General features: G+C 46.3%; 1 protein-coding gene across 1 annotated transcript in view; it reads right to left on the reverse strand.

The window, feature by feature from the left end:
* The window catches only part of NCALD (neurocalcin delta), a 388,804-nt gene extending 379,569 nt beyond the window's left edge, over window positions 1-9,235 (reverse strand). The window contains exon 1 of the mRNA XM_058564737.1: window positions 9,197-9,235. The gene's annotated coding sequence lies outside the window, so the exon portion shown is untranslated. The remainder of the gene's footprint in view (window positions 1-9,196) is intronic.
* Between the last annotated feature and the right edge of the window lie 3,011 nt (window positions 9,236-12,246).

Consider the following 12,246-nt stretch of genomic DNA (forward strand, 5'->3'; position numbering starts at 1 on the left):
ATGTCCACCCTGCTTGCGGTGCCCTTGCCCCTACAGAAGAGTATGCTCCACCTGAGGCAGAGTAAACTGTCCTGGTCACTCTTTGGGGGTCAAGAAGGGGCCGTGTAAGCAAGAAGACACCATCCTCAGCATATATGTGAGGCCCGGGCCAGTTCATGGGCAAGTGCCATGCAGTTATACAAGGCCCCGTGCATGCTTGGTCTAATGCTCTGCTGACACCATCTCGAAATTCTTAATTTTTCACAAGGGTCTCATATTTTCATTTTTCACTGGGCCTCGCAAATTATGCAGCCAGTCTTGTACAAGGCAAACCATTTTTCCTCAGCTGGAGAGACTAAATTCTGTAAGTATCACAATATTCCAGGTATATTATTCAAAGCAAACAGATCCAAAGTTAATATTAACCAGAGTAACAATGATACAGCAGAATATATAACATAATAAAGTAGAGGGACATTTCACCTTTTTTTCTTTCCTCTTTCCCTTTTGAAGTCCAACTGCAAAGTGGCTGAGAAACCAAAATTAGCTGCCCCCTGGAGAGAAACAGATCTTAATTACAACTACCTCTCCATAGCGAAGAGGGGATGGATTTTGGCTCTTACCCAGTAAATGGGATCAATACAGACAACCAAACAGAATAATTTATGCCCTGGGGTGGACTCTCTTGGTGTACCGCATTTGATAAACTATAGTCATTAAATTAGCCAGGTAATTGCCAAAGCTACCCTTGCCCTTGCCTTGTGTGCCCAGTGTACCTAGGTCCCAGTTTGGGACTCAGTACTGAAAACACGAGCATAAAATTCTCACTGATGGACCAGCGTCATTTACAAACTATATTTCTAAGCCAATGCTTTCTGAAAACCTAGAAAATTGAGCCAATACTGCTTCTGCTTCTCTTTCCTGAAAGACTCCAACATCCTTAGCCTTCCTCTGAGTAATTATAGTTTTAAAAGCATCTGGGAAAGCCCTAGGTGAGAAGCCAGAACAGGGCCAGTGGCGGCTCTTTCTCCCATTCATTTCCTCCCGGGCCATTGGGCAAAGCACAGCACAGAAAACTTCCAGCCGAGGCAAGGGTCAAAGTGGTTCTGACAGCCTCTTTCACTCACCCCTTCGTTTCAGAAATAAGGGATGGTAGTTTTTTTTTTTTTTTTAATTTTTTGTTTATTGCAGTAACATTGGTTTATAACATTGTAAAAATTTCAGGTGTACATCATTATACTTCTATTTCTGCATAGATTACATCATGTTCACCACAAAATACTAATTACAACCCATCACCACACACATTTAAGTGGTTTGTTTTGTTGTTTAGAGAAAGATTTCAATAGATCGAATCAAAAGCATTTCAAAATCTCTACCTTGTCAAGGAACCTAGAATCCTGGTGGTAAATCCAATCTAGGGGCATCGTGACAGAATCAGAGGATCAAGGGTTGCAGTGTACACTCATGAGCCCTGTGGTATAGTGAATAGTGGCCCCAAAAAGATATGTCCACGTCCTAAAACCCCTGGAACCAGTGAATGTGACCTTATTTGGGAAAAGTGTCTTTGCAGATGTAATTAAGTTAAAGATCTTGAAATAAGATCATCCCGGATTATCCCGGTGGGCCCTAAATCCATTGACAAGTGTCCTTATAAGAGACATACAGAGGAGAAGAGGAGGCCACAAGACCTCGGAGGCAGAGATAGGAGTGATGCAGCCTCAAGGCCAGAAACGCCAACAGCCACGCGAAACTAGAGGAGGCCAGCAAAGAATTCTGCCCCCTAGCCTCTGGAGGAAACTTGGCCCTACTGATACCTTGACTTCGGACTTCTGGCCTCCAGAATGACGAGAAAATAAATTTCTGTTGTTTTAAGCCACTCAGTTTGCGGTAATTTGTTGCAGAGGCCACAGGAAATGAATACAAGCCCTCAGCCACATCTCTTACCCGGGGCCTCAGCTTCGCAACCTCTGGGAATGGAAAATATGAGACCTTTCAAAGCATTCTGTTTTCACAGTGGGCCTAGTTCTAGCCTCAGAACAGGTCTCTCCCCCAGTGCAGTGCTGCATGTATGTGGAGACCACAATGATTAGGCTCCCACAGAGCTTTTTCTGGCTAGAGAGCCCCTTAGTCACGCCTCAGGGGAGGTGGGCTCCATCCCCCACCACACCGGATGCTGGCCTCTGCATTCCCTCCAGCCGGGGCAGCACAGAGGGAACTACCACCGTCTCGTCCTGAACACTCTTCTAACGCAGCCCAACGTCTCATTAACATCGAAGCAGCTGAGTTACACTGTCAGCCCCTGTGAAGCTTTCAACTAAAAGCAAAACGAAACAAACTTATGTCTTTTCCACATGTGTTTCAAAGACATATTGTCACCCCCATCATTATATAGAAAAGATTTTTTACCTAAACATAATCAATCAGCTGTGAAATACATGTTGTTATTTAGATAAAAGGAGGGGGAGGCAGAAATTCTGAGCAGTCACTTTACACTTACAGCCAAGCTAAGTTTGTACAAATCAGATTACTCCCAAAGAATTAAAACACACAGCTTTGGGGAAAACCTAACATTCCAGAAACAAACGGACGTACAGAAGCAGTGTGCCTGGGTTCGAGTCCCAGCTCCACAACTTACTGGCTACTGACCCTGGATAGGTCACTCAACCTCTTGATGCTTCACTTCCCTTATCTGAAGTAAGGATGATCATAATGCTCCCTCGTGCTGGATTCTCCCTGCTTGCCCCTCCAGATCCGCCCTGCTCCCTTCTCCACTCACTTTCGGCCCTGAGAGGCCGATTTCTATGGACAAGGTAGTCCTTGCATCAACAAGCTTTCTTTCCCTCTGGCTTCTGGTTAGTTTCGCCAATTGGGAGGCACCATCAGAAGATCAGGGGGAGGGAAGAGTGGTTGGGGCCTTATTCACCTGGTGTCTCCCTGTCAGGCCACGATTTGGCCATAGCTGTGTTCCTCCACTGAAGAGCAATTCCAGAAACTGGTCTCTCACATCACCCTTTCAGGGCTGGGTAGTAAAGGCTTGTGTGCCTTGCTAGCCACTCTTGGTGATTTCCCTTAACCTTGCCCACATCTTTGTAAATAGTCCCTACTTTAACTTGCTTCAGTTACACCCTTTTGGGTGTGTCATCTGCCTCCTTATGCGGCCCTGGCTGATAAATCCTTCAAAGGTTCATTAATACTTAGTATTTAGAACACTGCTGTGTTCAGAGAAAGTGCATACAGGCATTTGCAATCATTATTATTATTAGCCACAGCAGTCAACTTGTCTGAGTCATCCTCAGCCATGAGATAGCTCAGTGCCATGTTGACCTTTCCTTCCCAAGTCCAATACCATTTAGTGTGGTGATAAATATAATATCCGCCGTTGTATAGATGTGGAGAAAACTATTAGGTTCTCTTTCATCTGGATAATTAAAATAACCTCCTAATTCCTCTGCTGCCTTTCTCCTCTCCACTCTCTCTAATGTCAGGATGCTGCTGATCACGCCATTGCCACGTGCAACCAACATTCAATAGCTCCTCACACCTCTCTGAATGCAATTCAGACTCTACCACTATCCCTCACCACTCGAGCCCAATCTGCTTTTAAGAACGTATTAAACATTTCACACCCATTAGGATGGTTATTATTTAAAAAAAAAAACCTGGGGACCAGCCCAGTGGCGTAGTGGTTGGGTTCTCAAGCTCCACTTCAGTGGCCCAGGGTGCACGGGTTCAGATTCTGGGCGCAGACCGATGCACCACTTACCACGCCACGCTGTAGCAGCGTCCTACATATAAAGTAGAGGAAGATGGCCACGGATGTTAGCCCAGGGCCAATTTTCCTCAGCAAAAAGAGGATGGTTGGCAACATGTTAGCTCAGGGCTAATCTTCCTCACAAAAAACAGAAAACAAAAAACAAAAAACTGAAAATAACAAGTGTTGGTGAGGATGGGGAGAAATCGGAACCCTTGTACATTGCTGGTAGGCATGTAAAATGGTACTGCCGTGGAAAACAGTACGGTAGTTCCTTGAAAAATTAAACATAAAACTACCATATGATACAGCAGTTTCACTTCTGGATGTACACCCAAAAGAAGTGAAAGCAGGGACTTGAACAGATATCTGTACACCCATGTTCATAGCAGCATTATTCACAATCGCCAAAGGTGGAAGCAACCCAAGTGCCCCTCGACAGAGGAATGGGTAAACAAAATGCGGTGCGTCCACACAATGGAATATTATTCAGCTTGACAAAGGAAGGAAAATCTGCCACATGCCGCAATATGAATGAAACTTGAAGACACTATGCTAAGTGAAATAAGCCAGTCACAAAAGGAAAAATACTGTATGATTCCACGTAAGTAAGGTACCTAGAGTAGTCAAATTCACAGAGAGAGAAAGTAGAATGAATGGTGGTTGCCAGGGGCTGGGGGGTAGGGAGGATGGAGAGTTTTTGTATAACAGGTGTGGAGTTTCAGTTTGGAAAGATGAAAAATTTCTGGAGATGGATGGTGGTGAGAGTTGCACAACAATGTGAGTGTACTTAATGCCACAGAACTGTAGACTTAAAAATGGTTAAAATGGTAAATTTTATGTTATGTATATTTAAATATAATAAAAAATAATGTATTCAAGAAATATTTATTGCTTGCCTATCACACAAAGCACTGTATTGGGGATACATCCGTAAACAAACTGGAAGGTCACTGTCCCCATTAAGGGATGCAGCTCCTGCACATCCCCCCACATACCCCTCATTCCAGCCAATCTGTCCCCTAATTATATCTTGCACTTTCAAGTTAGATTATAAATTCCTTAAAGGTAGGGAACTAGATCTTATTCACCCTGTATCCCTAGAACTTAACACAGTGTTGAGCACATAGAAACTGCTCAAAAATATTGGTTGCACAAGTGAGTAAAAATCCAGCCAAAAGAGTTTGTGTCCTCTTTTTTCTCATAGCCTCCAGCCAGTCAGTACTTAACATTTATTGCACTTAGTTAGTTAGCTATATTTTCAGAAATAGAAAGAATAGAGCTTCACGCTAAACGCACATTAAATTGTTCTGTTCACAAATAATTCTAAATAAGGGCGTAAATTGTGGGTTTCAGATCAAAACGCCACTGTTTGCCAGCCATGTGTCCTTGGGCAAGTTATTGAGCGTCCCGAGCCTGTTTCCCTCATCCACGAAGTAGGAAGGCTAGCAGTACTCAGTGGACATCTGTTGTTTTGCAATCCAGAATCCATTGGCTCATCTCCTGGTGACAGGATAGCAATGTTCGGCTGGAGAAATGTCCCTGCTCCTACTCCTTAGCCTATGGCTCAGGGATGGAAACTGCGACCACGCTCAAGCCCTAGTAACCTGTGGAACCCCAACCGCAGGAACAGGCATGAGATGCAATCAAAGCCAAAGAGCCATCGGCAGTCATTGCAAGCAATGCAGGAATAAAGGCTCCCACTTTCTGGCTGGATTTAAAGCCTAGACTATGATTTCCAGAGCTCTTACACCTATCTTACAATGAAATGAGAGCTAAAAATGGTGCCAACTCCAAGAAAGCAAACCAAGAAATGCGGAGAGAGAAATCAGGTCCTGGTAATGATGCTGGAGCCCTGGATCAAGCCACACCTGAAGTATCTTCCTCTGGACTGAGGAGTTATCAGAGTCAAAATAATGTTCCTTTTCTTACTTAAAGTAGTTTGAGCTTTGGGGTTTCTGATACTTGCAACAGAATTCAGTCCTAATTAAAATAAGTATCTCCTGAAAAAATTATTACAAAGATTAAATGAGATCCTTATGTACATATATAGTAGACACTCAATAAGTGGAAGCTATTCATGTTAACTGTGGTGATAGTTTATTGTCGTACTGGAAAGTTCCTAGCTTCTTCTACGTGTCACTTTTAACTCATGTGCTCTGTCCTTAATTTCTGCCATCATCATCCTTCAATGATATTCTGTCATGGTGATAGAGATAGAGGGATGGTAGGGACAAGGCCTGCCTGCCACCACTTCCTAATCTCACAAACTGACAGACATCACTAATTGACCACAGCACTCTTTCCTACTGAGCCTGGACCCAGCCTTGGATTCCTATTCAACCCAGCTCTCCAGGCAGCCACTACCAACCAATCAAAGATGATATGCAAAATGAAACCAATTGTCTCAGCTCCAGAGTGGCAGTTGGCAAAGTTTTTCTATAAAGAGCTAGGTGGTAAGTATTTTAGACATGGTCTCTATCACATATTCTTCTTTGTGTTTTGATTTGTTTTACTTACAACCCTTCAAAAATGTAAAAAGCATTTTTGATCTCTCAGCTGTACAAACCCCCTGCCCTAGAGCCTTGATATCAGACTCTGAGGCTGTCCTGGAGAAGCTGGCACCATTTTATCTACCTCTGCAGGGCTCCTGGGAGCCTCAGTCAGAAGTACACCCACAGAATACACTGAGCTGTGTGAAAAGTAACAGAGGAGCTTTGATGACGGGAGAGTTCCTATCTCATCGTACCAATCCCAGGGCAAGCTGAAATCCACACTCCAATCCAAGGAAGAGCTACAGAGCCCAGGCATGTGGCGACCTTCACCTCTGCCTCCAGAACCAAATTCACTGCACGACCCCTTATAGATTTGGACCTTCATGCCCCACAGTCAAATCTGAGATGTCCAACCTTTTTATGAGGGAAGTGAGGAAAGAGGTCAGACCACTGCCTTTCTCCACTGTTAGTCTAACCCCCTACAATTAAAAAAAAATCTCTGAAATGGTTCCAAGATAGTATGCCACATTTCTTTTGAGCAACCTTTGGTTTCTTACATTTCCCCAAGTTTGTTATTGTAGAATAGTCTATATAAAGATTGGTTTGGTCCTCCTCTCTATTATTCTCCATGTTGGTTTCTGACTTTAGTGAAAAGGACTGAACTTTGCTTGACTGATGTTCATTAATTCATTCAACAAACAATTACTGGTAATCACAATTCATCCCTCAAGGCACGTGCAGCAGGGAAGACTGATATGGAGATGACGATGCGGAGTGATGACAGAGTGTGCAGGGTGATGTACCAGCATGAAGCAAGGGCAGCTCAGTCAGCTCGGGAGGAGGGGGTGCCACGAGGTCTGCCGGCAGGCAGTGCTGCTGCAGCTGAGCGGGGAAGAAGGCATAGGAGCTGACCAGACAAGGAAGGGTGGGAAGATGACAGGTGCTGAGATTCGGTGGCTTGAGCGGAGGCTACACAGGCGGACGCTTGGGAGATGAGGCTGGCGAGGAGACAAGGGTCCGAACTCTATCCTGAAAGCCACAGGAAACCTCTGAGGGAAATTAGGCAGAAAGCCTGGCTTAGATTTTTGGTTGCAAAATGAGCGTTCTAGTTGTAGCTTGGAGAACAGACTGGAGCAAGAGTGTCCTAATGGGGACCAAAGAGCCCAGTGTGAGGCAATTGGAGCAATTCAGGCAAGAAGTGATGAGGTTGTGAACCAAATCAGCGACAGACAACAGGGGCTGAGAGAAGGAAGCACACAACAGCAACAGCAGAATAACAAGAGCTCACACGTCTGCAGCACTTACCAACGACAAAGCACTGTGGGAAGCGCTTTCTGTGTATTAATTCACTTAACCTTCGCAACAAGCCTGAGATAGGTTTGGTACCTATTATCAATCTCGTGCCACAGATCAGGAAACACAGAGAGGTTAAGTAAGGAGCCCAGGGTCTGGGAGCTATTCGTGTCCCGGCCAGAACTCAAATCCAGCAGTCTGGCGGCAGAGCCCTGCTCTCACAGCCCACTCTCCTGGCACGCTTATAGAGGGTGGGTATTCAGGACTGGGCCGAGTGGTTGAAATGGGGGAACACCAGGGCAACGTCCAGGGGTCTTGGCTTGGGTACGGGAACATTTGGGTTTCAGCTTCTTGAGCCTCCTCCTCTGAAGGAAGCCCCATCCCCAAGTCTGTACTTAGCCCCCAACCAGCCCCCCCCATAAACCCACACTCTCACCATCACACCCCTACCCCTTTCTCCTTTGCAGTCCTTGCATCCTGCATTTGACCCTAAAACACAGGCATCTCCCCATTGGAGTGAAAAACCTCACAAGCATTGCCAATTAGGTCTGAGAAACACCGACCGCTAAGGCTGCTTTTGGTAACACAGCTGCTTAGATCTGTTATTTTCAAATCAGTCAGAACTGGGAAAACTTTGAGCAAGCTTGGGTGGTTTCCTCCTCAGCAAATGAGACCTTGGCAACCCTCCTTCTGTGTTCCCACCCTTGTCGCCCTACGGAACAGAACGTGTACCATCATTTGGGGCCAGCGTTGAACAACAGAAGCGCACTCCGCTTGGCCTGCAGCCTCAGACAGACCCGCGGGAAGAAAATGGCCCTGGCCAGGAGACCTTCAGAGAGCCAAATGGCTTTCTTTCTTCGGACATGAAAGTTAAAGCAAGCATCTGCAGCAAGAAACTTGTGTATTTCCTGCAGACAGGGAGACCTCCTGCCCCTCCCGGGTTGATACAACCCACTTTGCACATCCTGCTTCTCTGGGAGCTAAAAATAAATCGGTATGCACTGAAAAACACTCAGACACATCTCCCCAGCACACCCCTTCCCGAGTCCCCCAGGGCAAGAGATACAAATCTTTCAGGTCCTGAGTCCAGAATGCAGCCCACTTCCTCCTCTGCGTTCTACTAGCGCCTTCCAGTCGCTCCCAAAGCCCCCTGCCCAGGCGCCCACCCCTCGCACACTCCTCCTGCAGCCCCTCAGGGCAGACTTGGCAGGCCCGGGAACCAGCGAGTGCCCTCGACCCCAATCCCCCACCTCACCCCTCACCCCTGGGAGGGATGCTACAGAGGTCCCGGGCCACCAGGCACACGAACGCCCCCTTCCGACCCAGCGCGCCCCCATCCTGTCTGCCCCGCGCGCCTCTGCGCGTCCCTCTACAAAGTTGCTCTCTCCTTTTCTGCCGCCCACTCTCAGGGTCTTTGGTTTTGTTTTCTTTTCCCTCAGAGGCATTGAGGGAAGGACAGGGGAATTGACAGGGTGAGCTGCACCCGGGAGCGGCTGCAAGGACGAGGTCCCCAGAACCGCGCGCTCCTCGCGCCCACCCCTGCGCCCGCCGCCCCGGGGCGCGCCGGTCCCCCCAGCAGCCGCTCCCGGCACCACCGCCCCCAGCACGCCCGCCCGGCTGCAACTCCGACTCCGCTCTGGCTCCGGAGAAACGGAGGGAAGGCGCTGCGACTCACCGCCTCGGCCGCTCCCGGCGTCTGTGTCGCCGCGGGTGAGGCGGCGGCAGCGGCGGCAGCAGCGCCTTCCCTCCGCCCGCCTCCCCCTGGACAGCACCGCCGCCTGCCGCGCCCCCCTCCCCAGCCTCGCTCGCCGCCTCTCCCCTCCGGCCGCCGACCCTCCTCCCCACTGCGGCCCCGCAGGCAGCCTCTCCCCGGTGGGCTGGACGGCCGGGGTGCAGGGGGGCAAGCTGAGGTGGGGGGGTTGCAGGTGCAGTGGATGCTTTGGGTGCAGCCCCCAGGCTTATCCCCATTGGGCCCCCTAATCCTAGCCCACCGCCCAGACTTCTAGCCAGTCTGCACTGGTACTTTCCAAGGGGTGCTGTTTTCCTCTCCGGTCGTGGGGAGGTCAGATTCAGCCTACAGCACCTTCTTCTAGGCTTCGATTAGGGGGAGCCTGGGGTCCCTACCATGCCGAAGTGAAGTTCCAGAGAGCCTTGGAAAGACATACCCACGAGGTGGGAGGGGGCTGCTCTTGCCTAACCCAGCGTTTTCTCTACCTAGAGCCTTCTGTGAATCGTCTAGGGATGGCTTAACAAAAAACTCTGTAGGAGGACATCTGAGGAGGGGACACACACACACCCTCTGCCTCCACTACAGAATGTCACCAAATTCTCCATCTCAGCTGGAGATGATGAGAAGCAAATGTCTTGTCAATTCATTCAACCAATATTTATCGAGTGGCTGCCAGCACGTGTTCCTGTCTTGCTGTGTTGGCCACTCAAGACCTTTCAAAAAGCCACTGTAACTTCTTGTGCTTGTCAAGCCCAGCGGCATTTCCAGAAACCACAGAATGTCTCAATAGCAACTCAAATTCATTGATTAAAAAACTTGCTGGTTAAAAATAATAAAAAGTCACCAAGTAAAGCTAAAAGGCACCATGACCTGTCCATGCTTGATATAGTGATTACAAAATCTTTTACTATGACTAGTTATAGAAATGACAGTTACAATTAGGTCCAAACAGCCATCGACTCTAATTTGAAAATCAAGTAAAAGGTTCACCTGACCGAAACTATCCTCTTAGTTCTGCCTTCAATTTCCACATCAATTACTCCTTCGGGCAAAGCATGAAAAACAAACGTTATGTGGAAGGCCATGAAACCATTTTTGGATACTAAAACTTTCTCTTGAATTGGATTAGTAGATTAGAGCAGTGGTTAGCCTCCCTGGATACAGTTTGGAATCACCTCGGGAATTGGGGTTTCGTTTTGTTTTTTAATACTAGGCCTATCCCCCCGCCTTTCCCCAAGATTCTGATTCAACTAGTCAGGGGTGCAGCCTTGCATGGGGATTTTGTACATTGGCCCAGGAGATCCTGACGTGCAGCCAGGGTTGAAAACCCAGGGATTGGTCAATCATCAAACAGGTCCAGAGGCAATGGGATGCTGAACAAGGAAGTTCTGATGCAGGGAAAGGTCTGAGCAGGTGTTGCAAACTCAAATGTCCCTAAGGGATTAAAAAGAAGTGACTAAAGCTGGGCAAACTGGGAAGGGCATCATGCCCTAAAAAGGGCAGTCTCATTTTTCCACATGGGAAATGAAGGTCCAGTGAGGCCATCAAGTGGGATTTTTTTCATTTTGTTTTGATTTTGTTTGTTTTTCCCCTAGAGAAGCCAAAAACCCACATTTAATGTGAACTCTTCTAATTTTAAAATGTTAGTAACTAATTTAAAAATATTTTAAATACTCTATAGGCTAAGAAAGAAGAGTTTGTAGGCCACAAGGGATCCCTAGCTTATCAGTTTGTAAACTGTGGTCAGGACAGTTTAGGGTTGGTCATTGCCTACAGACTCTGCAGGAAGAACCATGGGTGGAGGGCAGTAACAGGAAGGTGGCGGTGCTTGGGGTAGGGGTGTCTCTGTGAGAGAGTGATTTAAAAACCCACTTTATCTATTTTTTAATTTTGCTTTAATGATCGCTGCTTTTCAAAAAAAGCTTTATTGAGATATAATTCATATAGTATACAATTCACCCATTTTAAAGTACATATACAATTTAATGTTTTTAGTATATTCAGAGTTGTACAACTATCACCACAGTCAATTTTACAACTGATTTCACCCCAAAAAGAAATGTCATACCTATTAGCATTCATTCCTTTCCTTCTCCCAACCTCTAGCCCCTAGCAACCACTAATCTACATTCTATCTGTATAGATTTGCCTATTCTGGGCATTTCATGTAAATGAAGTCTTCATACAATCTGAAGTCTTTTGTGACTGGTTTCTTTCACTTAGCGTAATGTTTTCAAGGCTCATCCGTGTCATCAGCACTTCATTCCTTTTCATGAACAAACAACATCCCATGGTATGGATATATCATATTTTGTTTGTCCATTTATCAGTTGATGGACATTTTGGTTGTTTCCACTTTGGGGCTCTTATGAATTGTGCTGCTATGAACATTCGCGTATAGGTTTTTGTGTGGATGTATGTTTTTATTTCTCTTGGATGTATATCTAGGAGTGCAATTGCTGGGTCACATGGTAACTCTGCTTAACATTTTGAGGAAATGCCTGACTGTTTTCCAAAGCAGCTGCACCCTTTTACTTCTCACCAGCAGTGTATGGGGGTTACAATTTGTCCACATCCTTGCCAACACTTGTTATTTGCTATTTTTTAAGTTATATCATCCTAGTGGAGGTGAAGTGGTATTTCATTGTGGTTTTGATTTGCCTTTTCCTAATGGCTAATGATGTTGATCATCTTTTCATGTGCTTATCTCCTTTGGAGAAATGTCTCCTCAGATCTTTTACCCATTTTATAACTGGATTGTCTTTTTATTATTCAGGTGTAAGAGATCTTTATATATTCTAGATGTAAGTCCCTTATCAGATATATAATTTGCCAATATTTCCTCCCATTCTATGGGCTGTCTTTTCATTTTCTTGGTGGTGTCCTTCGAAGCCCATCTAATCTTAACCAAAAGCCCACGAGAAGGTACTACTATTAGCCCACCACTAAATGAGAATTTTGAAAAGGTTAACAACTTGCCTAAGGCTACACAGCTC

Source organism: Diceros bicornis, chromosome 21 (genome assembly GCF_020826845.1).
Source record: "Diceros bicornis minor isolate mBicDic1 chromosome 21, mDicBic1.mat.cur, whole genome shotgun sequence".
Classification (NCBI taxonomy): Eukaryota; Metazoa; Chordata; class Mammalia; order Perissodactyla; family Rhinocerotidae; genus Diceros; species Diceros bicornis.